The 24,896-nt window shown below is 47.4% G+C and overlaps 1 protein-coding gene across 1 annotated transcript in view; it reads right to left on the reverse strand.

The window, feature by feature from the left end:
• LOC142309854 (pulmonary surfactant-associated protein D-like) overlaps nucleotides 1-24,896 on the reverse strand; it is a 103,453-nt gene that overhangs the window by 14,714 nt on the left and 63,843 nt on the right. The gene's annotated exons all lie outside the window — the stretch shown is intronic.

Genomic DNA, 24,896 nt, shown 5'->3' on the forward strand with positions numbered 1-24,896 from the left:
ATGTTAACTTCTTTTGCAATCTAGAAATGAGCTGGATGACTAAGATCTTGCTTCAGAAGAGCCTGGTGATCGATTATAACTTGTATTGTTAAGAATCTGAAGATTGATGGAAATAAACAAAATGGCTCCAGACTCCTGTACCGCACCTATAACTGTACTCAAAAATCATGAGACTTTTTCTTCCTTTTTTAATATTACGTTTATTATGCAGCTTGGACGTGAGGTCCCCCCCAATTTGAATACCCAGCCAAGATAAAGCCTGCTGGGGGCTGGTATTTTCAACCCGCAGCTGCCCACTACTGCCGCATCCATTAGATGTGACAATCCCAGTGCTTTACCAACTCTTCTCGATTGCCCTAGTGTGGTGCCAATTGTGGTAATGAGGGGTTAATAACAGCACATAGCTGCTACTAAACCCTAGGTAAGTGATGGCAGACATCTATGAGATACCTGCATCATTACCTGTAAGTGAAAGTAAATAAGTAAAAACACAGACAAAAAATCCTTTATTTGGAATAAAATACAAAACCCCACCCTTTTTCACCACTTTATTAACCCCAAAAAACCCTCCAGGTGCTGAATCCAGATCGTACACCCGGAATCCTGGGCCTGGCACCCAGGCATCTTTAAAACCGCATGGACCCGGACTATAACAGCCTGGGTCCACTCCTCCGTAATCACAAGTCATAGGGAGAAGTGTTAAGTGAACATTTCACCATCACACTGTCTGATTCCAGCCTCTGATGCCTGATGGTTGATATTTCAGTTTTCACGGCATCCCCTAACTGAAAAGTTCTGGGTCCTAGTTGTGATGCACCATATATGAGTTTTTCCCTTCACCACTAGAGATGAGTGAACCTGTTCGGTTAGCGTTCACCAATTTCAGATTTGTTACGAGCCTTCGCCAATTTGTTTGGGCTCGGCTACCCAAGCACTTTACTCAAAAGTCTGCAATATTCTGTAAGCAGTGGCATGCCGTCAGGGTCGCCACTAGGAATTTCAGGGCTCCAAACTAGCAAATTTTTGGGCCCCCTTGGGACTCCGCCCAGGCTCCACCCCACCTCCGCCTCCACCCCTCAAGCCTCCTACAGTTTCACTACCACTCTTGGAAAAACATGTGAATATTATATATATATATATATATATATATATATATATATTATATAATATATATATATATATATATATATATATATATATATATATATATATATATATATATATATATTACAATTCCAAATAATGTAGTCCTAGCGCTATATACCCTATATAACCTGGTCGGTAGCTAGGTACTGGCAAACACCCTTATTTTTGCGAAGGGAATTAAATTATGTGTAAAAATAAAATTTCAAAATATAAAAGTAAATTTCAAGTTTTTTCCTTTCTGTCAATTTATTCCTGGTGGTGGAGGTGGCCCGATTCCAACGTATCGGGTAGTCTGGGATGTGTATGTAGGTTACGCAAGTAGGAGGAAAAATATGCAGAGCACTGATTACCATTTGTAAAACCTGGCGGCGATTTCCCAAGCGGGTCCGTTCAGTATAAAACAGCCACGTGTGATCATTCAGTATATAGCGGGGTGCTGTAAGCCTTCTGAGTCTTCAATTAGTCCGTGCGGCTAGCGGAAAACAGCTGATGATTTACCCGCAGTGCTTATGCCATAGTACAGAAAGTCCATCCAAAGAAGAAGAATGGCAGCACTCTGCGGTGTAACTTGATTTTTAATAACGCTTCATGCAGACAGGTGAGACAAACAGGGAAGCAGAGGGAGGAGAGCACAAAAACGACAGTACCGTTTCGCACCTCTAGGGGTGCTTTCACGGGTCCATACCGGTGTATGTAGGTTAGCAGATTGAATAATAAGGTAATGAATGGACTGGATGTGTGTCGCCCTGGCAAAACCAGGTAGTCACAGATAGGTCCCCGCATAACACCATCCCTCACTTAGGAAACACACTTCTGACCTGAAACCCTAGTCACCCCCCCTTAGGGAAAGAGACACACCAGTGGGTGGGACCACGCGGTTGGACACGCCAACCCAGGGGTCTACAGAGCCCGGGGCGGGAAAACAAGCAGATTAAGTTTGTAGTTCATGTGAGAGGAGTGTGGGCTGGAGCTAGGTGTAGCTCCAGCAGAGGAAGTTCAAGTTGAAAGGTGCCAGGGTAGGAGCCCTGGTGCCTTTGGCTAGGTGGCAGACGGTGATCCCCGTAAGCAGGAGATGGGAAGACGGCTCGGCAGAACCGAGGTGGACTGGGACAGGGTTGTAGCCCGCCGGTACTGACACGGGGAACTGACCTGGAAACCGTAGCACAGAGGGGGTACTCGGACCCTGAAGCAAGGACCGAAACCAGCGGCCTAGCTAATTAACTGATTGAGGCCAGGATTATAGGTCTTGTCCCACCCAAAGTCCCTAAGAGAAGACAACAGCCCACCGATAGGGATAGGAGGCCACCGCCAGGGCTCATAGATCCCAAGGGCCAGCGCCTGTGGGCACAGCTCCTTAGGCCACATCCAGCCGGGAGCGGACTCCTGAGTTCCAGACCAGGCGGTCCACCATACACAAAACAAGTGGAGAGAATAAGGACAGTGACCACCAGCCTGGGTAGGGGACCCGAATGAAACCTACAGTAGCGGCCGGCCACCAGCACCTTGGTTTACCAAAAGACTAGTGTGATTCATTTACTATGAGTAACCAAACATCCCCCTGCTTGCTCAGACGCGCCAGCCCTCACCATCGCTATACCCTGCCCAAAGACACTGGGTACCGGGGCAACCATCCCTACCCACTGAGGGGTTAACATCCAGCTGCCACTACATCTCCCCCGAGTGCCCCATAACAGCAGCGGTGGTGTCCCACCTCACCACAGTGGGTGACGTCACGAACTTAATACGGTCTAGCCCGTACATTTACGTCCACCTTTTATTTGGCGTGTCCGTGAGACCCCCGGTTCCGGTGACCCTCGAGCCACTACCCAAGAAGGTCCGGATCTGAGCAGCGGGGCAGCTGGCACGGGGGCGGCACAAATGGGTTGGGCTTAATTTAGTATTCTTATAATTGTTTATTGGTTTTAAAATGACAAACAACAGAAGGAACAGTTTTAATAGATGAGTCTAATGTTTAATGATGTCCATGGCTTGTAATGAAAGAAGGTCATGAACAGTGTAAAGTTAAGTAAAAATATGCTGATTAGAGTTGAGCGCGGTTCGTGGTTCGAGGTTCTCCAGTTCGCGGCTCGAGTGATTTTGGGGCTGTTCTAGATCGAACTAGAACTCGAGCTTTTTTGCTAAAGCTCGATAGTTCTAGATACGTTCGAGAACGGTTCTAGCAGCAAAAAAACCAGCTAATTCCTAGCTGGCTTTCCGCTGTAATAGTGTAAGTCACACTATTATGACATTTCAGTGTATAGTGTGCGGGAACAGCGCATTCAGATAACTGCTGTATGGATAATGGCGATCGCCATTTTTTTTTTTTTTTCCTTGTCTTCCTTCCCTAAGCGCGCGCGTCTTGTGGGGCGGGCCAGCATGTCAGCCAATCCCAGACACACACACAGCTAAGTGGACTTTTAGCCAGAGAAGCAATGGCATGTGTGATAGGATGTCCATGTCACATGTCCCTGCATTATAAAACCGGACATTTTCCTCCAGCACGCAATTATCTGCCTTCTGCGTCCTTGGTGTCAGACATCACTGGCGCAGCTCCTATCGCTGATACTGCTGTATACACTCCATACACAGCGCTGGACAGCTTAGGGATAGCACTATCTATCAGTCCTTTTAAGGGCTCATACCGGCAGGGTCAGAGCCATAGGTGACAGAGTTTAAAACAGAGTTTAACAGCTACACAAGATGACAGCGTCTGTGTAGCTAAGGTCAGGGATTTCCTCGCTGCATTTCCCCATTAGGAGGGATAGAAAAGCAGGCTACCTTTCCTCTACCCAGAGACCCACAACCCTGCCACTGTACCCTCCTGCCCTTTGCACATTCAAACTCATTGTTACTAAGCCATTAAACTAGCAAACACTGAGTGAACCTAGTGGCATCCTAAACGTGGCTGTTGGACTGCTGTATTGCCCCAGTAGTGCAAAGATATTTGCAGCACGTCTGTCTGCATTGCACATTAAAATTCATTGTTACTAAGCCATTATACTAGCAAACACTGAGTGAACTTAGTGGCATCCTAAACGTGGCTGTTGGACTGCTGTATTGCCCCAGTAGTGCAAAGATATTTGCAGCACGTCTGCCTGCATTGCACACTCCAACTCATTGTTACTAAGCCATTATACAAGCAAACACTGAGTGAACTTAGTGGCATCCTAAACGTGGCTATTGGACTTCTGTAGAGTCCCACTAGTGCAAAGATATTTGCAGCACGTTTGCATGCATTGCACACTCCAACTCATTGTTACTAAGCCATTATACTAGCAAACACTGAGTGAACTTAGTGGCATCCTAAACGTGGCTATTGGACTTCTGTATAGTCCAACTAGTGCAAAGATATTTGCAGCACGTCTGCCTGCATTGCACACTCCAACTCATTGTTACTAAGCCATTATACTAGCAAACACTGAGTGAACTTAGTGGCATCCTAAACATGGCTGTTGGACTGCTGTATTGCCCCAGTAGTGCAAAGATATTTGCAGCACGTCTGCCTGCATTGCACACTAAAACTCATTGTTACTAAGCCATTATACTAGCAAACACTAAGTGAACTTAGTGGCATCCTAAACGTGGCTATTGGACTTCTGTATAGTCCCACTAGTGCAAAGATATTTGCAGCACGTCTGCCAGCATTGCACACTCCAAATCATTGTTACTAAGCCATTATACTAGCAAACACTGAGTGAACTTAGTGGCATCCTAAACGTGGCTGTTGGACTTCTGTAGAGTCCCACAAGTGCAAAGATATTTGCAGCACCTCTGCCTGCATTGCACACTCAAACTCATTGTTACTAAGCCATTATACTAGCAAACACTGAGTGACCTTAATGGCATCCTAAACGTGGATATTGGACTTCTGTATAGTCCCACTAGTGCAAAGATATTTGCAGCACCTCTGCCTGCATTGCACACTCAAACTCATTGTTACTAAGCCATTATACTAGCAAACACTGAGTGAACTTAGTGGCATCCTAAACGTGGCTGTTGGACTGCTGTATTGCCCCAGTAGTGCAAAGATATTTGCAGCCCGTCTGCCTGCATTGCACACTCCAACTCATTGTTACTAAGCCATTATACTAGCAAACACTGAGTGAACTTAGTGGCATCCTAAACGTGGATATTGGACTTCTGTATAGTCCCACTAGTGCAAAGATATTTGCAGCACGTCTGCCTGCATTGCACACTAAAACTCATTGTTACTAAGCCATTATACTAGCAATTTTTGCTGCCAGTTTAAGGGCCGTAGTTGCATTGTCAGGGATAATTATTCTTTATTATTCTGCTGTCAATAAAGCTAGACCACCGCTGCAATCTACACCACCTCTCAATTTTTATTACCACATTTTAAGTGCACAATCTTGTCGCAATCAACATGAGTGGCAAAATGACAGATGCTGGTGGAAAGGGGAAGAGGTGTGTTGGAAAAGGAAAAAAAGGGTTTGTCCGTGGGGAAGGTGGCAAAGCTCCATTAACATCTGCTGAAGATAGACCATCTACCAGCAAAAGTAAGATGTCTACTACTTACTGTGGACAATCCGATGTGCTCCCTTTTTTACGGACACGAACAACAGGAACAAAGGTAGATGATGGCCAAAAAAGGAAAATGCTTGAATGGATCTCAAGTGGTCCAACAAGTGCCCTCTCAGCCACCTCAACTACCGCATCCAAAAAACACCAGTCCTCTGAGTTGTCATCCCAATCAAACTTACTTTCTCCCAGCTCTCAAGTCTCCATCAGAATTGCACAGTATGGTGGAAGGGAGATGGCTGAGTCTGCAGAGCTGTTCAGTCACACTATAGCCTGGGAATCAGAGGTCTGCTCCCAAGCTACAGTGAGTACAGACCAGGAAATGGTCTGCAGTGATGCCCAGAACCTTTGTGACTCTGATTCAGGACGTGAGGACCAAGTTTCTGAGCATAATGTTGACCCTTTGTCACAAACTGTAACACCTGTGGTTATAGACAATGAGGAACATACTGATGACGATGAGACGCAGATACCAGATTGGGATGACAACTTAAATATTCGGTCACGGCAAGAAGAGGCTCAGTCTGAGGGTGAGGGGAGTGCAAACACAACAATTGATGAGGAAGTTCTAGATCCCACCTACTGTCAACCCACAGTCAGGCACTCGAGGAGGTCAACAGAGGCGGTGGAGGAGGATGCAACCGACGACGAAGTTACCTTGCGCCTTCCTGGACAGAGTCGGAGCACTGGTAGCACGTCTACAACTGCATCATCAGCCACCACTCTGCCTCTGAGCACTAGTCGGGGGGGCTCAGCAGGTCGCATGCCCTCTAAGCCTTTCCTAGCCTGGTCCTTTTTTGACATAGAAAAAGATCGCCCAAATTATGTGATGTGTAAAATTTGTCGTGATTCTGTTAGTAGAGGTCAAAACCTCAGCAGTTTGACAACTTCTTCCATGAATCGTCACATGAATAAATATCATAGGTCCCAGTGGGAAGCTCACCGTGCTGCAATGCGGCCTAGCGGGGCGAACCATCCACGGCCTGCCCCTTCCAGTGCATCCGCGTGCTCTTCATCTTCTAGGACTGTGGGGACAGCTGTCACACCTGGTTTTCCACGCACAACTTCCACCACTGTAACCGCAACAGGCAGTTTGCTTGGTAGGTCGTCAGTTGGTTTGGAAGTGGAAACAAGTGCGTGTGTACAGCTCTCTCAGACATCGATAGCACCAACGTTGGATGAAGGCAACATCATGTCTCCGACTGCACTTTCCTCACAAACCTGTATTTTTCCAGGGACACCCTACTCAACACCGTCTACACACAGCAGCCAGATCTCTGTCCCTCAGATGTGGACAAATAAATGGCCATTTCCTGCGACCCATGACAAAGCTAAGAGGTTGACTTTATCCCTCTGTAAGCTCTTGGCTAACGAAATGCTGCCTTTCCGCCTGGTGGACACACAGGATTTTAAAGACCTTATGTCTGTCGCTGTGCCCCAGTACCAGATGCCCAGTCGCCACTACTTCTCTAAGAAAGGTGTGCCCGCGCTACACCAGCATGTCGCACACAACATCACCGCTTCCTTGAGAAACTGTGTGTGTGAACGGGTGCATTTTACCACCGATACTTGGAACAGTAAGCATGGACAGGGACGTTACATGTCGCTGACTGGGCACTGGTTAACTATGGTGATAGATGGTGAAGGGTCTGCTGCACAAGTCTTGCCGTCCCCACGGCTTGTGTGTCAATCCTCTGTCTGTCCAAGTTCCGCCACTGCTTCTGCCTCCTCCACCTCATCTGGGTCCTCCACCTCCGCCCTAAGCCTGCCTGGTCAGGCCACCAGTGTTCTCACTGCGCAGAAGGAATCACGCACCCCTCATTACTATGCTGGCAGCAGAGCGCAACGGCATCAGGCGGTCTTTAGCTTGACATGTCTTGGGAATAAGAGTCACACAGCTGAGGAGTTGTGGTCAGCTCTGCGGTCCGAGTTTAATAAATGGTTGTCTCCACTCAACTTGCAGCCTGGTAAGGCCGTGTGCGACAATGCTGCAAACCTGGGTGCGGCCCTTCGCCTGGGCAAGGTGACACACGTACCTTGTATGGCTCACGTGTTGAACCTTGTTGTCCAGCAATTTTTAACACACTATCCCGGCCTAGATGGCCTTCTGACCAGGGCACGAAAACTGTCTGCTCACTTCCGCCGTTCAAGCGCCGCAGCTGAGCGACTTGCATCGCTCCAGAAGTCTTTCGGCCTGCCGGTTCATCGCCTGAAATGCGATGTGCCGACACGCTGGAATTCGACTCTCCACATGTTACAGCGACTGTGGCAGCACCGCCGAGCCCCGGTGCAATACGTCATGAGGTATAGCCTGGGGCAACGAGATGCAGAGGTGGGGCAGATCACCCTGATCGAGTGGTCTCAGATCAAGGACCTATGCACCCTTCTGCACAGTTTCGACATGGCGACGAATATGTTTAGAGCTGACAATGCCATTATCAGCATGACAATTCCAGTCATTGACATGCTGGAGCACACGCTAAACACTATTCGGAGTCAGGGGGTGGGACAGCAGGAAGGGGAGGAACTACAGGAGGATTCATATGCGCAAGACATAACATCTCCAAGGTCCAGACGTTCATCATCACCAACGCGGCAGGCATGGGACCATGGGGGACAGGGATCAACAAGGGCGCATGGTAGCAGGCGAAATGTTGAGGAAGGTGCAGGAGAACATGAAGAAATGGAGGACGAACTGTCCATGGACATGGAAGACTCAGCGGATGAGGGAGACCTTGGTCAAATTTCAGTTGAAAGAGGTTGGGGGGAGATGTCAGAGGAAGAAAGAATGGTTAGCACCTCTATGCCACAAACACAGCGTGGACTTGGTCCGCATGGCTGCGCAAGACACATGAGTGCTTTCTTGCTGCACTACCTCCAACATGACCCTCGTATTGTCAAAATTAGAAGTGATGATGACTTCTAGCTTGCCACACTATTAGATCCCCGGTACAAGTCCAAATTTTGTGACATAATTCCAGCCATAGAAAGGGACGCACGTATGCAGGAGTATCAGCAGAAGCTGTTACTCAATCTTAGCTCAGCTTTTCCACCAAACAACCGTGCAGGTGCAGGGAGTGAATCTCCCAGTTGTAACTTGACAAACATGGGACGGTCTCGTCATCTTCAACAGTCTACCCGTACCAGTAGGACTGTATCTGGTGCTGGTAACAGCAATTTTATGGCATCTTTTCATAATTTTTTTAGACCCTCCTTTGCAAGGCCAACAGAGACAACAAGTCTAACACATGATGATACAGATCCATGATGATACAGGAGTATCTCCAAACATCGATGCCATGACTTTGAAAATGGAGCCTTGCTCATTTTGGGCTTCAAATCTTGAAAAATGGCCAGAGCTCTCCACTTACGCCTTGGAGATTTTGTCGTGTCCAGCTGCCAGCGTTGTCTTTGAACGTGTATTCAGTGCTGCTGGGTGTGTGCTGACAGATAAGTGCACGCGTCTGTCCAGTGACAATGTAGACAGACTAACGTTCATCAAAATGAACAAGTCATGGATCCACAAGGAATTTACTACCCCTGTGTCATCCTGGGGAGAGTAAATGCTTGTGGATTTGGAATGTGCTTGATGCAAATCAAAACATCCTGTTTCCAACTAGGGCACAAGTGCTGCCACTGATGGGGTGTCTGTGTGGCCCAATTTTTTGAAAAAAGGGAGACTCTGCTTGGAGTAACCCTTGCTTGCTGTGTTTTTTAAAAATGATCCAAGATGAACAGAGCTGGGATCAGGAAAGACTTTGCTACCTACCCCGGTGTCATCCTGGGGATGGTTAAGAATGGCGTATTTTTGAATGTGCTTGATGCAAATCAAAACATCCTGTTTGCAACTAGGGCACAAGTGCTGCCACTGATGGGGTGTCTGTGTGGCCCAATTTTTTGAAAAAAGGGAGACTCCGCTTGGAGTAACCCTTGCTTGCTGTGTTTTTTAAAAATGATCCAAGATGAACAGAGCTGGGATCAGGAAAGACTTTGCTACCTACCCCGGTGTCATCCTGGGGACGGTTAAGAATGGTGTATTTTTGAATGTGCTTGATGCAAATCTAGCTGTGAAGTGTACAACTAGGGCACAAGTGCTGCCACTGAATGGGTGGGTGTGTGTGGGGCACAATTTTTGGAAAAAAAGGGAGACTCCGCTTGGAGTAACCCTTACTTACATTGTTTTTAAAAATGATCCAAGATGAACAGAGCTGGGATCAGGAAAGACTTTGCTACCTACCTCGGTGTCATCCTGGGGACGGTTAAGAATGGCGTATTTTTGAATGTGCTTGATGCTAATCAAAACATCCTGTTTGCAACTAGGGCACAAGTGCTGCCACTGATGGGGTGTCTGTGTGGACCAATTTTTTGAAAAAAGGGAGACTCCGCTTGGAGTAACCCTTGCTTGCTGTGATTTTTAAAAATGATCCAAGATGAACAGAGCTGGGATCAGGAAAGACTCTGCTACCTACCCCGGTGTCATCCTGGGGACGGTTAAGAATGGCGCATTTTTGAATGTGCTTGATGCAAATCTAGCTGTGAAGTGTACAACTAGGGCACAAGTGCTGCCACTGAATGGGTGGGTGTGTGTGGGGCACAATTTTTGGAAAAAAAGAGAGACTCCGCTTGGAGTAACCATTACTTACATTGTTTTTAAAAATGATCCAAGATGAACAGAGCTGGGATCAGGAAAAACTTTGCTACCTACCCCGGTGTCATCCTGGGGACGGTTAAGAATGGCGTATTTTTGAATGTGCTTCATACAAATCAAAACATCCTGTTTGCAACTAGGGCACAAGTGCTGCCACTGATGGGGTGTCTGTGTGGCCCAATTTTTGGAAAAAAGGGAGACTCCGCTTGGAGTAACCCTTGCTTGCTGTGTTTTTTAAAAATGATCCAAGATGAACAGAGCTGGGATCAGGAAAGACTTTGCTACCTACCCCGGTGTCATCCTGGGGACGGTTAAGAATGGCGTATTTTTTAATGTGCTTGATGCAAATCTAGCTGTGAAGTGTACAACTAGGGCACAAGTGCTGCCACTGAATGGGTGGGTGTGTGTGGGGCCCAATTTTTGGAAAAAAAGGGAGACTCCGCTTGGAGTAACCCTTGATTGCTGTGTTTTTTTAAAAGGAGCCAAGATGAACAAGTCATGGTTTAGCAAAGACTTTGCTACCTACCCCGGTGTCATCCTGGGGACGGTTAAGGATGGCGTATTTTTGAATGTGCTTGATGCAAATCTAGCTGTGAAGTGTACAACTGGGGCACAAGTGCTGCCACTGAAGGGGTGGGTGTCTGTGTGGCCCAATTTTTGGAAAAAAGGGAGACTCCGCTTGGAGTCACCTTGCGGTGTTTTACATGATTTTAGAAGGGCGTGCCATGCCTATATCTGTGTCTCGTCCTCTTTTTCCTCATTACGCTCTTTTGTTTTCGCATGAGAATTTGTTCTTGTCACTTTCCCATGTGTTTCTGTTGTGTTGTGAGTTGTTTAACACCTTTTGGACACCTCTGAGGGTGTTTTCTAGGTGTTTTTATGTGTTTGTGATTGCCTGCCATTGTTTCCTATGCGGTTCGAGTTCGGTTCGTCGAACGTTCGACGAACCGAACTCGAACGGGACCTCCGTTTGGCGAACCGACCTCGAGCTGAACCGCGACCGGTTCGCTCATCTCTAATGCTGATGCTGTGATGTGGCCCAATGCTGGTATGTGCCCCCATCGTGGTGCAGCCACCATCCTGACATGTGCCCCATCCTGTGGGGTAAGGGTGCTTTCACACTTGCGTTCAGCGCAGTCCGCCGCTATGGAGAATAGCGCAATCCTTTAACGCACTGCGCTATTCTCCATAGACTTGTATTGACGACGTACTGTAACGTAAGTGTCTGTGTTCCATCCGCTGGATGACGTGGAGTCGTAATTTTGAAGCAGCGTCGGGCGGAGGGAATGCCACATGTAGCATTTTTTGGGTCGTTAAAATAACGCACATTGACAGATTCCGTTGGAATCCGCCAAGGTGTCTAATGATTGTCTATGGTGGCAGATTCCGCCGCTAAGCCACAGAATCCGTTGACAAATTCCATCACGTTCTACTGAGCATGCTCAGCATGTCCAGCAGAACGATCTAAATAATTTAAAATCACTTCTGGTCTCTCTCCCCCCTCTCCGCCCCTCTCTCATACTCACCGATCATGGGCGTGGCGCTGCACGGCTGTCACAAAGCTCCGGCAGCTTTTCCTCTTTTGAAGATGCCGGCCGCTCATTATTAAATTTCATATTCCCTGCTTCCCCCGCCCACCGGCGCCTATGATTGGCTGCAGTGAGACAGCTGTCACTCAGCGTGGGGGCGGGTCTGACTGCAACCAATCACAGCCACCGGTGGGTGGGTCTATATCATGTAGTAACATAAAAAAATAATTTTAAAAAAACGACGTGCGGTTCCCCCAATTTTGATACCAGCCAAGATAAAGCCACACGGCTGAAGGCTGGTATTCTCAGGAAGGGGAGCCCCCAGCCTAACAATATCAGCCAAAAGCCGCCCGGAATTGCTGCATCCATTAGATGCGACAGTCTCGGGACTCTACTCAGCTCATCCCGAATTGCCCTGGTGCGGTGGCAATCGAGGTAATAAGGAGTTAATGGCAGCAGCCCATAGCTGCCACTAAGTCCTAGGTTAATCATGGCAGGCGAGATACCTTCCATGATTAACCTGTAAGTTAAAGAAAATAAACACATACACCCGAAAAAATCCTTTATTTAGAATAAAAGACAAAAAAACCCTCTTTAACCACTTTATTAAACCCCCAAATACCCCTCCAGGTCCGATGTAATCCACAGAGGTCACACGACGCTTTCAGCTTTGCTACATGAAGCTGACAGAAGCAGCTGTAGAGCACGACCGCTCTCTATCAGCTCCATGCAGCACTGAAGTGAGCAGCGCGATCAGCTGTGCCCTCAGACTGCAAATCTCCTTTTCCCGGCAAAACATTAAAAAAAAAAAAAAGAAAGCAAAATGTTCTTTTACAGGAATCCGTTACTTTATTAGCACACTATTTGCAACGCATCCGTCACATGCATCACAACGCACTGAGATGGATGCCTCACAACGCAAGTGTCAAAGCAGCCTAATGTGTGCGGGGGCGGAGTGCGGAGTGGGTGGAGCCGAGCGGGCCAATGGCGCTGAGGATGTCAGTGCCAGGGACTGCATGGCTGGGGACAGGTGACTATTTAGGTGTGTGTGTATGTTCAGTGTATACATGCGGAGGGTGGAGTGCGCGGGGGCGGAGCTGAGCGGGGAAGTGTCGCGCATCGTCCTGTCGGCCCGTAGTTCGGGCTATTCAGTTAAGCTCCTTGCACACGTAGACAGGGTAAATATCGGGTAACTAAGCAAAGCACTTTGCTTGGTTACCAGATATTTACCTTGGTTACCAGCGTACACCACTTAGCGCTGGCTCCTTGCACACATAGCCAGGGTAAATACCGGGTAATTAAGCAAAGCGCTTTGCTTGGTAACCCGATTTGTACCCTGGTTACGTGTGCAGGGAGCCTTAGCTGAGCCGTTGGTCGCAGGCTCTTTAGCGCACGCGCTATGGCGACGGTTGTCACACTGTAATGACGTCATTTTGGAGCAAGACAGACAGACAGACAGACAGAATAAGGCAATTATATATATATATATATACATATATATATATATAGATATATATATATATATATATATATATATATTTTCATGGCCAAAAGTGTTAGCACCCTTGAAGTTGTTCCAGAAAATGAGGTATTTCCCTCAGAAAATTAATAATACACACCTTACATTGACCCTCTCCATAATATCTCTCCCACACTGCCTCTATGTATAATATTCCTATATACACTGGCCCTTTGTATAATACATCTTCCTCCTCACACACACTGCTACTTGCAACACTTTGATAACAAAGACGTAGTGGGCACCACAATGTAATAAACATAAATAAAGAGAGGGGTGCTAACAAAAAACAAAAACTATGCAGAAAAAGAATTATAACTAGGGATGATCGAAAACCCTATAATTCGATTCGATGAATATCCGATGAATACCTCGCCGCTATTTGAGTATTCGCGAACATTTGACCCCCAATGTAAGTCTATGGGAAACCAGATTAATTTTACGTCGGACCTGTCGGTGACCTGTAGTGACTGAGGAAAAGGCTGAAATGGATGGGAAAAGGCTGAAACAGTTTGGGCAGAGCCTGTAGAAGTTGCCTCACTGCATTCCTGGTGTCTTTGAATAACGTGCTCAGAGCAGCACACGGTGTTTAGGTAGTTGCCAGAGCAGATCTCAAACAAAAGTAAAAGAGGGGTAATTGCTAAGAAACAGTTTCTAGTGCCTAATAACTGTAATAAAACGTCAAATCAAGCCCTGACCTCCCAAAAAAAAACACTTTAGCATATGTTCACACGTTTTGTTTTTTCCATTTTTCCTTCTGTTTCGATTAGAAAGGGGTCTAACTTATAGATTATATTGATGTCTGCTCCCACAAAACACCCTCAAAAGGTGTCCAAAGGTGACAAACAACTCACAACACAACACAAACACATGGGAAAGTGACAAGGACATATACTCATGCGAAAACAAAGGAGCTGGACAAGGAAAAAGAGGAGGAGACACAGATATGAGTATATGCAAGGGAACGTCGATGCCATTACTGAGCAACTTGAGCCCTGCTCATTTTAGGCTTCCAATCTGGATAAATTGCCTGAGCTTGCCACGTACGCCTTGGGGATCTTGTTGTGTCCTGCAGCCAGCGTTCTCTCGGAACCTGTCTTCAGTGCTGCTGGGGGTCTGCTGGCAGATAAGCACACGTGTCTGTCCACTGACAATGTGGACATGGCTCTCAGAGGACTTTTCTTCCCCTGGGTCAGCCAGGGGACGGGAAAGGCACGCGTATTTTTGAGAGTGCTTCATGCAAAGCATCTTTTTCTTTTTCAAAAGGGGGGTCAACTGATGCCAGTCAAGTAAGGTGTGTGTGGCACAATTAGTGGCAACGAGGGAGACTGTGGTTGGAGTCCCCTCGCTGTGTTTCTAAAAGAACCAAGATGAACAAGTCATGGCTCTCAGAGGACTTTTCTTCCCCTGGGTCAGCCAGGGGACGGGAAAGGCACGCGTATTTTTGAGAGTGCTTCATGCAAAGCATCTTTTTCTTTTTCAAAAGGGGGGTCAACTGATGCCAGTCAAGTGGGGTGTGTGTGGCAAAATTAGTGGCAACGAGGGAGACTGTGGTTGGAGTCCCCTCGCTGTGTTTCTAAAAGAACCAAGATGAACAAGTCATGGCTCTCAGAGGACTTTTCTTCCCCTGGGTCAGCCAGGGGATGGGAAAGGCACGCGTATTTTTGAGAGTGCTTCATGCAAAGCATCTTTTTCTTTTTCAAAAGGGGGGTCAACTGATGCCAGTCAAGTGGGGTGTGTGTGGCACAATTAGTGGCAATGAGGGAGACTGTGGTTGGAGTCCCCTCGCTGTGTTTATAAAAGAACCAAGATGAACAAGTCATGGCTCTCAGAGGACTTTTCTTCCCCTGGGTCAGCCAGGGGACGGGAAAGGCACGCATATTTTTGAGAGTGCTTCATGCAAAGCATCTTTTTCTTTTTCAAAAGGGGGGGTCAACTGATGCCAGTCAAGTGGGGTGTGTGTGGCACAATTAGTGGCAACGAGGGAGACTGTGTTTGGAGTCCCCTCGCTGTGTTTCTAAAAGAACCAAGATGAACAAGTCATGGCTCTCAGAGGACTTTTCTTCCCCTGGGTCAGCCAGGGGATGGGAAAGGCACGCGTATTTTTGAGAGTGCTTCATGCAAAGCATCTTTTTCATCTTGAAAATTGGGTCAACTGATGCCAGTCAAGTGGGGTGTGTGTGGCCCAATTAGTGGCAATGAGGGAGACTGTGGTTGGAGTCCCCTCGCTGTGTTTCTAAAAGAACCAAGATGAAAAAGTCATGGCTCTCAGAGGACTTTTCTTCCCCTGGGTCAGCCAGGGGATGGGAAAGGCACGCATATTTTTGAGAGTGCTTCATGCAAAGCATCTTTTTCTTTTTCAAAAGGGGGGTCAACTGATGCCAGTCAAGTGGGGTGTGTGTGACACAATTAGTGGCAATGAGGGAGACTGTGGTTGGAGTCCCCTCGCTGTGTTTATAAAAGAACCAAGATGAACAAGTCATGGCTCTCAGAGGACTTTTCTTCCCCTAGGTCAGCCAGGGGATGGGAAAGGCACGCGTATTTTTGAGAGTGCTTCATGCAAAGCATCTTTTTCATCTTGAAAATTGGGTCAACTGATGCCAGTCAAGTGGGGTGTGTGTGGCCCAATTAGTGGCAACGAGGGAGACTGCGGTTGGAGTCCCCTCGCTGTGTTTCTAAAAGAACCAAGATGAACAAGTCATGGCTCTCAGAGGACTTTTCTTCCCCTGGGTCAACCAGGGGATGGGAAAGGCACGCGTATTTTTGAGAGTGCTTCATGCAAAGCATCTTTTTCATCTTGAAAATTGGGTCAACTGATGCCAGTCAAGTGGGGTGTGTGTGGCCCAATTAGTGGCAATGAGGGAGACTGCGGTTGGAGTCCCCTCGCTGTGTTTCTAAAAGAACCAAGATGAACAAGTCATGGCTCTCAGAGGACTTTTCTTCCCCTGGGTCAGCCAGGGGACGGGAAAGGCACGCGTATTTTTGAGAGTGCTTCATGCAAAGCATCTTTTTCTTTTTCAAAAGGGGGGTCAACTGATGCCAGTCAAGTGGGGTGTGTGTGGCACAATTAGTGGCAATGAGGGAGACTGTGGTTGGAGTCCCCTCGCTGTGTTTATAAAAGAACCAAGATGAACAAGTCATGGCTCTCAGAGGACTTTTCTTCCCCTGGGTCAGCCAGGGGACGGGAAAGGCACGCGTATTTTTGAGAGTGCTTCATGCAAAGCATCTTTTTCTTTTTCAAAAGGGGGGTCATTTGATGCCAGTCAAGTGGGGTGTGTGTGGCCCAATTAGTGGCAACGAGGGAGACTGTGGTTGGAGTCCCCTCGCTGTGTTTCTAAAAGAACCAAGATAAACAAGTCATGGCTCTCAGAGGACTTTTCTTCCCCTGGGTCAGCCAGGGGACGGGAAAGGCACGCGTATTTTTGAGAGTGCTTCATGCAAAGCATCTTTTTCTTTTTCAAAAGGGGGGTCAACTGATGCCAGTCAAGTGGGGTGTGTGTGGCACAATTAGTGGCAACGAGGGAGACTGTGGTTGGAGTCCCCTCGCTATGTTTTACATGATTTTCGAAGGGCATGACATGCCTAAGAGGTTGAGTTTCATCATCTGCAACTTGTTGGCAACAGAAAGGCTGCCTTTACACCCTTTTGAGACCGAGGATTTTCGAGATCTTATGCCCATTTCAGCGCCCCAAGAGCCGATGGCCAGTCGTCACTCCTTCTCCAAGAAAGGCGTGCCCGCGCTACCACAGTAGGTCGCACACAACCTCACCGATTCCTTGAGAAACTCTGTGTGTGACAGGGTGCATTTCAACACAGATACTTGGACCAGTAAGCATGGACAGGGGAGTTACATGTTGCTGACTGGGCACTGCGTAACTATGGTGAGAGATGGAAAAGGGTTTGCTGTACAAGTCTTGCCGTCCCCACGACTTGTGTGTCAATCCTTCCTCTGTATGTACAAGTTCCTCCACTGCTTCTGCCTCCTCAACCTCGTGTGGGTCCTCCACCTCGGCCCAAACCCTGTATAGTCAGGCCACCCTTCCTTGTAACTGCGCCCAAGGAATCCCACACACCTCCTTACTATGCTGGCAGCAGAGCTCAAGGCCATCAGGCGGTCAAATGTTTACTTTGAAATGTAGGGGAAATGTGAGACACCGCTGAGGAATTGTGGACGGTTAGCTCTGGAGAGTGAGACCGAGTTTCTTCAATGGTTGTCTCCACTCAACCAGCAGTCAGGGAAGGTCGGGTGTGACAATGATGCAAACCAGTCTGCGAACCTTCTTCAGGGCAATGTGACACACGTGCCTTGTATGGCTCACGTGTTGAACCTGGTTGTCCAGCAATTTTTAAAACACTATGCCGGGCTACATGGCCTTCTGCAGAGGGCACGGTGTAACGCCTGCCTGGATCGACACACTCAGATGGGCTGTAAAGAATAGGCTAGAGGCAAGCCACTCACCAAGCTGGACACCCAGAACCCTGAAACCCTTTAACCCCTATACAGTGATTTGGAATTACACAGGGCCCAAGTTGATCAATACCTGTGGAAGGCTGCAGTTCCAGAGAATAGTAGTCATGCAGGGTCAAAAACATTAATTGAGGAAGAGGAACAGAATGGGATGGCCAGGACTTAATCAGAAAACAAGCAGAGGTGAAATGCGGATCGGCCAACGAGGTACATAAACAGCAAGCAGGAAACATAGTCAGGTAACAAGCACACAAACTCATAAAACTGAACTGGGGGTAACAGTAACAAGAGGTTCATAGCTTTGTCTGGCAGTGGTCTGCAGACAGGAGGGGCCTAAAAAAGGGTGTGGTGTCTTCCCATTGGGACCAGAGTACAAATTGATTGAGTGGACTACGTTGGTGACTTAAAAGCCGTGTGCGGCAATGATGCAAACCTGTCTGCGGCCCTTCGTCAGGGCAATGTGACACACGGGCCTTGTATGGCTCACGTGTTGAATCTGATTCTCCAGCAATTTTTAAAATACCATCCCGGCCTACATGGCCTTGTGCAGCGGGCACGCTGCTATGTGCTCACTTTCATCCTTCGCACCCAGCAGCTCAACAACTTTCATCGCTCCGGAAGTCTTAGGGTCTGGCGGTTAAACGCCGGAAATGCGATGTTCCGACACGCAGGAATTGGAATCTGCACATGTTGCAGCGTGTGTGGCAGCACCGCAGAGCCCTGCTGAAATACGGTATGACGTATACCCTGGGCTAACTTGATCCAGAGGTGGTGCAGATCACGCTGCTGGAGTGGTGTCAGATCAAGGACCTATGCACCCTTCTACACAGTTTACAAATGTCGACGAAGATGTTTAGCACTGGCAATGCCATTCTCAGCGTGACAATTCTGGTCATCTACATGATGGAGCACACTGTAAGCATTATTTGGAGTCAGGTATTGGTCCAAGAGGAAGGTGAGGAAGTACAGGAGGAGTCATGTGCAGAAGGGATAATAAGATGTACAAGGTCCATACGTTGAGCGGCACCTAGGCGGCAGTCATGGTGGGGGATAGGGATTAACAAGGGCGCATAGTATCAGCAAAAATTGTTGAGCAAGGTGCAGGAGCCATGAAGAAATGGAGGACGAACTTGCGATGGGCATGGAAGACTCAGCAGATGAGTGAGAGCTTGCTCACATTTCGGTTGTGCGAGGTTGGGGGGAGAGGGCAGAGGAAGGAGGCACGATTCTCACCTCTCTGCCACCAACACACCAAGGACTTGGTCCTCCTGTATGCACAAGACACATGAGCGTCTTCTTGCTGCACTACCTACAACATGACCCTCGGATTGTACGAATTCGAAGTAATGCTAACTACTGGGTTGCCACACTGTTAGATCCCCGGTACAAGACAAAATTTGGCGAAATAATTCCTGCCATAGAAAGGGACGCACGTGTATAGGAGTATCTTCAGAAGGTGGTACGCAATCTTCGATCTGCTTTTCCACTAAACACCAGTGCTGCACAGAGTGAATCTCAACGGTTTGTCCTGGATAGGAGGAAATGGTCTTTTACTTGTCCACATCTGAGGGACCGAGGGCTGGCTGTTGTGCTGAGATGGCATTGAGTACGGTGTCCCTGCAGAGTTGCACTTTTGGTCATATACAAAATGAGTTGAAAAAGGACAGATGCTGGTGAAAAGGGGAACAGGTGTGTTGGAAAGGGGAAAAAAGTTTTGGTCCGTGGGTTTGGTGGTTAAGCAAAAGTAACATTTGATGAAGAAACACCATCTGTTACGGTGGGACTGGCAGATTTGGATAAGGTGGTATATACTATGTTACCGCTATATAACGAAAATTAATATGAAAAGAAAGAGAAAGGTATATATCCCCATCAGCAGTCAGTGTCCACCGTGCTCCCAGATGGAAAAGGAGAGGTTGGCAACTGGAAGGTTCGGTGGACGATACAGAGCTGTGTGGCTATGAAACTAATAGTAGCCTGAACCAAGTTAGACGCCACTCGGATCTTGAGACTGGGAGCCCTGTTAGCGTCACAGGGTCCACACGCCCACCCAGCCCAAGAACTCCCTGTTAACATCACAGGGGCCATTCAGTACGCTGACCGTGTGCATTGGGGCCACACCTGTGAACAGCAGGCGCATCAGCAGCAGCAGGCCTGTTAATGCCACTGGGCTGCACAAGCAGGACTGGTAGGACAGGAGCTGGTCTTAACCGTTCTGCGTTACCAACTGTGGTGGCGGCCTGCATCGACGCCCTATCCCTGCCTACCTCTGGCCTAAAGCCGCAATGGGTTCAACACATGGAGGTGTGCTCTTTCGGAGCATAATAGAAGACTGCGCACCTCCTTGTTGTCTCCAGCCCCTTCTATAACCTGGGTCCGCCCCAAACCAGGGTGGACCACAATGCACCTCCTGGAGACAAAAGCAGAGTGATACGTCATGAGTGGCATAACTAGCGTCCTATTTGGAACCGCAACTTCAATGATGACCTCATGGCTGTCATGACCCAAACACCTCACCAGTCATCGTCTGACCATCAATAATGAGGTGACAAGTCATAGGGGCGGGCCTCTGCAAGCCATTTGGGAGTGGCCTGGCCACATCGTCAGGACACCTGATGCCCTGTCGTCTAAATGGGCCCCCCACATCAGGGGCAGGGCCAAAGAGTTCATTACCGGACCTAGTTTCTGATGCAGTAAGTGCCTGACCATGGTCAGTTGCATGAAATACAGTCTCTGAAAAAAGACTATCAGCTTTAGCATGGTGTCTATGCACAACACAGGACTTAGACCCGGCACGGAGTGCAAGTACCTGTGCAAAGAGGCTTTTCGCACTAAGTGTGGGAGCATGCGCTGTAGCCCGAAATGAAGACTTAGCCTCAGGAATGGCACAGTCAGGCTGAGCATACTCACTAGGCGAAACACTGGAGTTAGGCTGCGGCTGGGGTAAATCGGCACACGCATGCGCACTAGCTGCCTCTCCACACTTAGACGTGGAGGAGAAAGCAGCCAGCTGGACAACCCGAGGCACAGGCCTAAATGTCAGCTGATGCCTGGGCGCAACTGAAACCGCAGCAGGCTGCTTGCGTTTAAGGCGTCACCGTTTTGTAACAACAAATAACATCCAAAAGAACAGGTGTACTTCTTCCCATGGATAATCTGATATGATCCCTTTTTTCATGGACACGACCATCGCTAACAAATGTAGATGAGGCCAAATCAGCAGCTGCTTCAATGGATCTGAATTGCTCCATAAAGTGGCCTCTCCTCCACCCCAATTTCAAGATCCCAAATACTCCATTCCTCTGTGGTGTCAATCCAATCGCACTTGCTTCCTAAAAGCTCTCAAGTTTCCACCAGCCCTGCTGAGTATGGGGTGACAGAGATGGTTGAGTTTGCAAAGCTGTTCAGTCGCACTATAGCCTGGGAATCAGAGGTCTGCTCCAAAGCTGCAATGAGTCCAGACAAGGAAGTTATTATTATTTTTATTATTATTGATTTATAGAGCACCATTGATTACATGGTGCTGTACATGAGAAGGGGGTTACATACAGAATACATATACAAGTATCTATAGACAGACTGGTACAGAGGGAAGAGGGCCCTGCCCTTGCGGGATTACATTCTAAAGGTTTTTTGGGAGGAGACAATAGGAGTTGTTTAGGTTGAGCGTCAAGTACGTATGGTGGTGGTGTCATTGAAGGTTATAGTCATTTCTGAACAGATGAGTTTTCAGATTCAGTTTGAAGCTTGCGTGTGTAGCAGATAATCTAACGTGTTGAGGTAGCGAGTTCCATGAGACAGGGGAAATGATCTGCGCAGATGGCCAGCAGCTTTGTGACTGTGATCCAGGCCCCGATGAAGAAGGTGCTGAGCCTAATCTACACCCTCATTTCCAAAAATTAAATCCTCCTGGTGGAGACAATGGGGAACATGATGAGGAGCACAGATACCTGATTGGAAGGACAACTTTTCTATTCGGTCAGGGCAGGAAGAGGTTGTCTCGGAGGACTCAGGACGAGGGGAATGAAAACACACAGGGTTATTGATGAGGTTGGAGACCACACTTACTGTCAAACCAAAGTCAGCCAGTCGATGAGGTCAGCAGAGGAGGTGGAGGAGGATGCTATTGACGACGAGGTTACGTTGCGTCTTCCTGGCCAGAGACAACGTACTGGAAGCACGTCAACAACTGAATCCTGGACCACAACTTTGACTCTGAGCAGAAGTCGTGTTGGCTATGCAGGTCGCATGGGCTGTAAGCCTTGCCTAGCCTGTGAATTTTTGGACATCGCAAAGGATCACCCAAGTCATGGAATCTGTAAGATTTGTCAACAATCTGTAAGTAGAAGGCAAAAACTCACACTTTTGAGTACTTCCTCCATGAAGTATCACATGGATATGAATTGACAGCGTGAAGGTGTATTGCTCAGCTTTAGCAACTGTCAACGCAATATGCTTATTTGCCGTTCATTGCATGCATTGTTGCAGACTACACACAAGGGGCTGCTGTTTTTTTGGATCTGCCTTTGGTCACTATAGCAATATAAAATTGCTCTTCGGGTGTGGACTTGGAGATGCTGTCTATGAACAGAAGGAAAAGCTAAAGGTGTGTGTTACAGCAAGGAGCCACCGCGGAAACAGTTCGTTCAATTGAGAGGGGAGTTGTGTTGTACTTTGATGATGAGCACTGTAACGTCAGTGAGCAGCATCCTGTGCCACAGACCAACATTCTTACGGTGCTGTCTATACTGTTTACCGTGAGAGGAGCATAAAGTCTGTATTTCGGGCAACTGGACATCACAGTACCTGGGTACGGTAGGCTGTGCCCAGACAATAATGCGGGCACGCGACACTTTGTTTTATTAGCAAAACACATATCTGTTCTGGGTAGGCCGACTATATAGACAATAAGACTTGCTGCCTCTGCACTGTCAAATTGTCACGTACAGTTTAAATCATAGAGGGACAGCAACACATGTTTGCATTGACTGTTGCTTTTCAGGATTTCCATGACTGTGTTGCAGAGCTGTGTGGTTTGCATTCACACTGTTATCATCTGCATTATCTGTGAGGCTTCAGCTAACAAGGGTATTCAGGGGGGGTCATGTGTTTTGTCTATGTTTAGGTAGATAACTTGGAAGCTCTTGTGATGCGCCACTGGTAAGTCGTGTTCGCACACACACACACACACACACACGCACAAACACACAATTACTGCTACACAGAGGGATTAGCAGATAGTAGGCAACAGAATAGATTGTTCAATTATTTAAATTGTATGCATGGTTCTTATTGTTTGTTTTGGTAAAGTTAAACAATCATTTATCAACCCAACTGCCTAGAGTCCTTTTCCTGTTGCCTGGTTTTGCTGCATACTGGGGAGCCCACCCTGTACACGACTTAAAATGAAGCATAAGTCGCAATGTGAATTTCACTGTGCTACAATGCGGCCTAGCGTGCCTGTGCAACCACCGCCTGCCCCATCAAGTGCATCTGCGTGCTCTTCATCCTCTGTGACTGTGGGGACAGCAGTCACACATGGTTTTTCACACTGAACTTCCACTCCTTAACCCGCAACAGGGAGTGTGATTGGCAGGTCATCACTTGTTTTGGAAGTGGAAACAGAAGGTATTGTTGAGCTGTCAGACATCGAGAGAACCATTATTGGATGCAGGCTACATTATATCCACGCCTGCACCTTCGTCACAGATTGCCTGGACTACCTGCAGTTAATAATTGCATTCCAGAAATGGAAAGGAGTGTAGAATGCACATGTGTTGTACCTTGCTTGGCAGCAAAAGAACACTAACTTAGTATTCCAGACAATTTTAGGATGGCAGAAAAAGAGTCAGCTCTTTGTGCAAATTAAATAGCGTGGCAAAAGTGGACAGATGGGTACAGTGGCCGTGTTCTGTGGGTACCAGGACAGTAAAAGAAGCCTCACTTTCTATCCCTCCTAATGATCAAATGCAGCAAGGAATTCCCTGAGTTTGCTATAAAATTAGCATAGCAAAATGTGCATGAGGGTAGAATGCAGAGGTGCTTGAGATTGCTTGGCACAAGTGGCACAATAAAGGAGTCCTACAGGCATTTTTTGTATACCAATAAGTTGCAGTATTTTTTGCTATCATTATAGCTTATTAAAAACAGAGCAGGAGGGTGTCATGCAGAAGTGCTAGAAATAGCTTGGCACCAGTGGGGCACTAATGGAATACAACATCCAGTTCTATGATGCCACTAAATGGCAGTATTTTTTGCTATCATTATAGCTTATTAAAAACAGAGCAGGAGGGTGTCATGCAGAAGTGCTAGAAATAGCGTGGCACCAGTGGGGCACTAATGGAATACAACAGCCAGTTCTATGATGCCACTAAATGGCAGTATTTTTTGCTATCATTATAGCTTATTAAAAACAGAGCAGGAGGGTGTCATGCAGAGGTGCTAGAAATAGCTTGGCACCAGTAGGGCACTAATGGAATACAACATCCAGTTCTATGATGCCACTAAATGGCAGTATTTTTTGCTATCATTATAGCTTATTAAAAACAGAGCAGGAGGGTGTCATGCAGAAGTGCTAGAAATAGCGTGGCACCAGTGGGGCACTAATGGAATACAACAGCCAGTTCTATGATGCCACTAAATGGCAGTATTTTTTGCTATCATTATAGCTTATTAAAAACAGAGCAGAAGGGTGTCATGCAGAAGTGCTAGAAATAGCGTGGCACCAGTGGGGCACTAATGGAATACAACAGGCAGTTCTATGATGCCACTAAATGGCAGTATTTTTTGCTATCATTATAGCTTATTAAAAACAGAGCAGGAGGGTGTCATTCATTAGTGCTAGAAATAGTGTGGCACCAGTGGGGCACTAATGGAATACAACAGCCAGTTCTATGATGCCACTAAATGGCAGGTTTTTTTGCTATCATTATAGCTTATTAAAAACAGAGCAGGAGGGTGTCATGCAGAGGTGCTAGAAATAGCTTGGCACCAGTGGGGCACTAATGGAAAACAACATCCAGTTCTATGATGCCACTAAATGGCAGT

The sequence above is a fragment of the Anomaloglossus baeobatrachus genome, chromosome 5 (genome assembly GCF_048569485.1).
Source record: "Anomaloglossus baeobatrachus isolate aAnoBae1 chromosome 5, aAnoBae1.hap1, whole genome shotgun sequence".
Lineage (NCBI taxonomy): Eukaryota > Metazoa > Chordata > Amphibia > Anura > Aromobatidae > Anomaloglossus > Anomaloglossus baeobatrachus.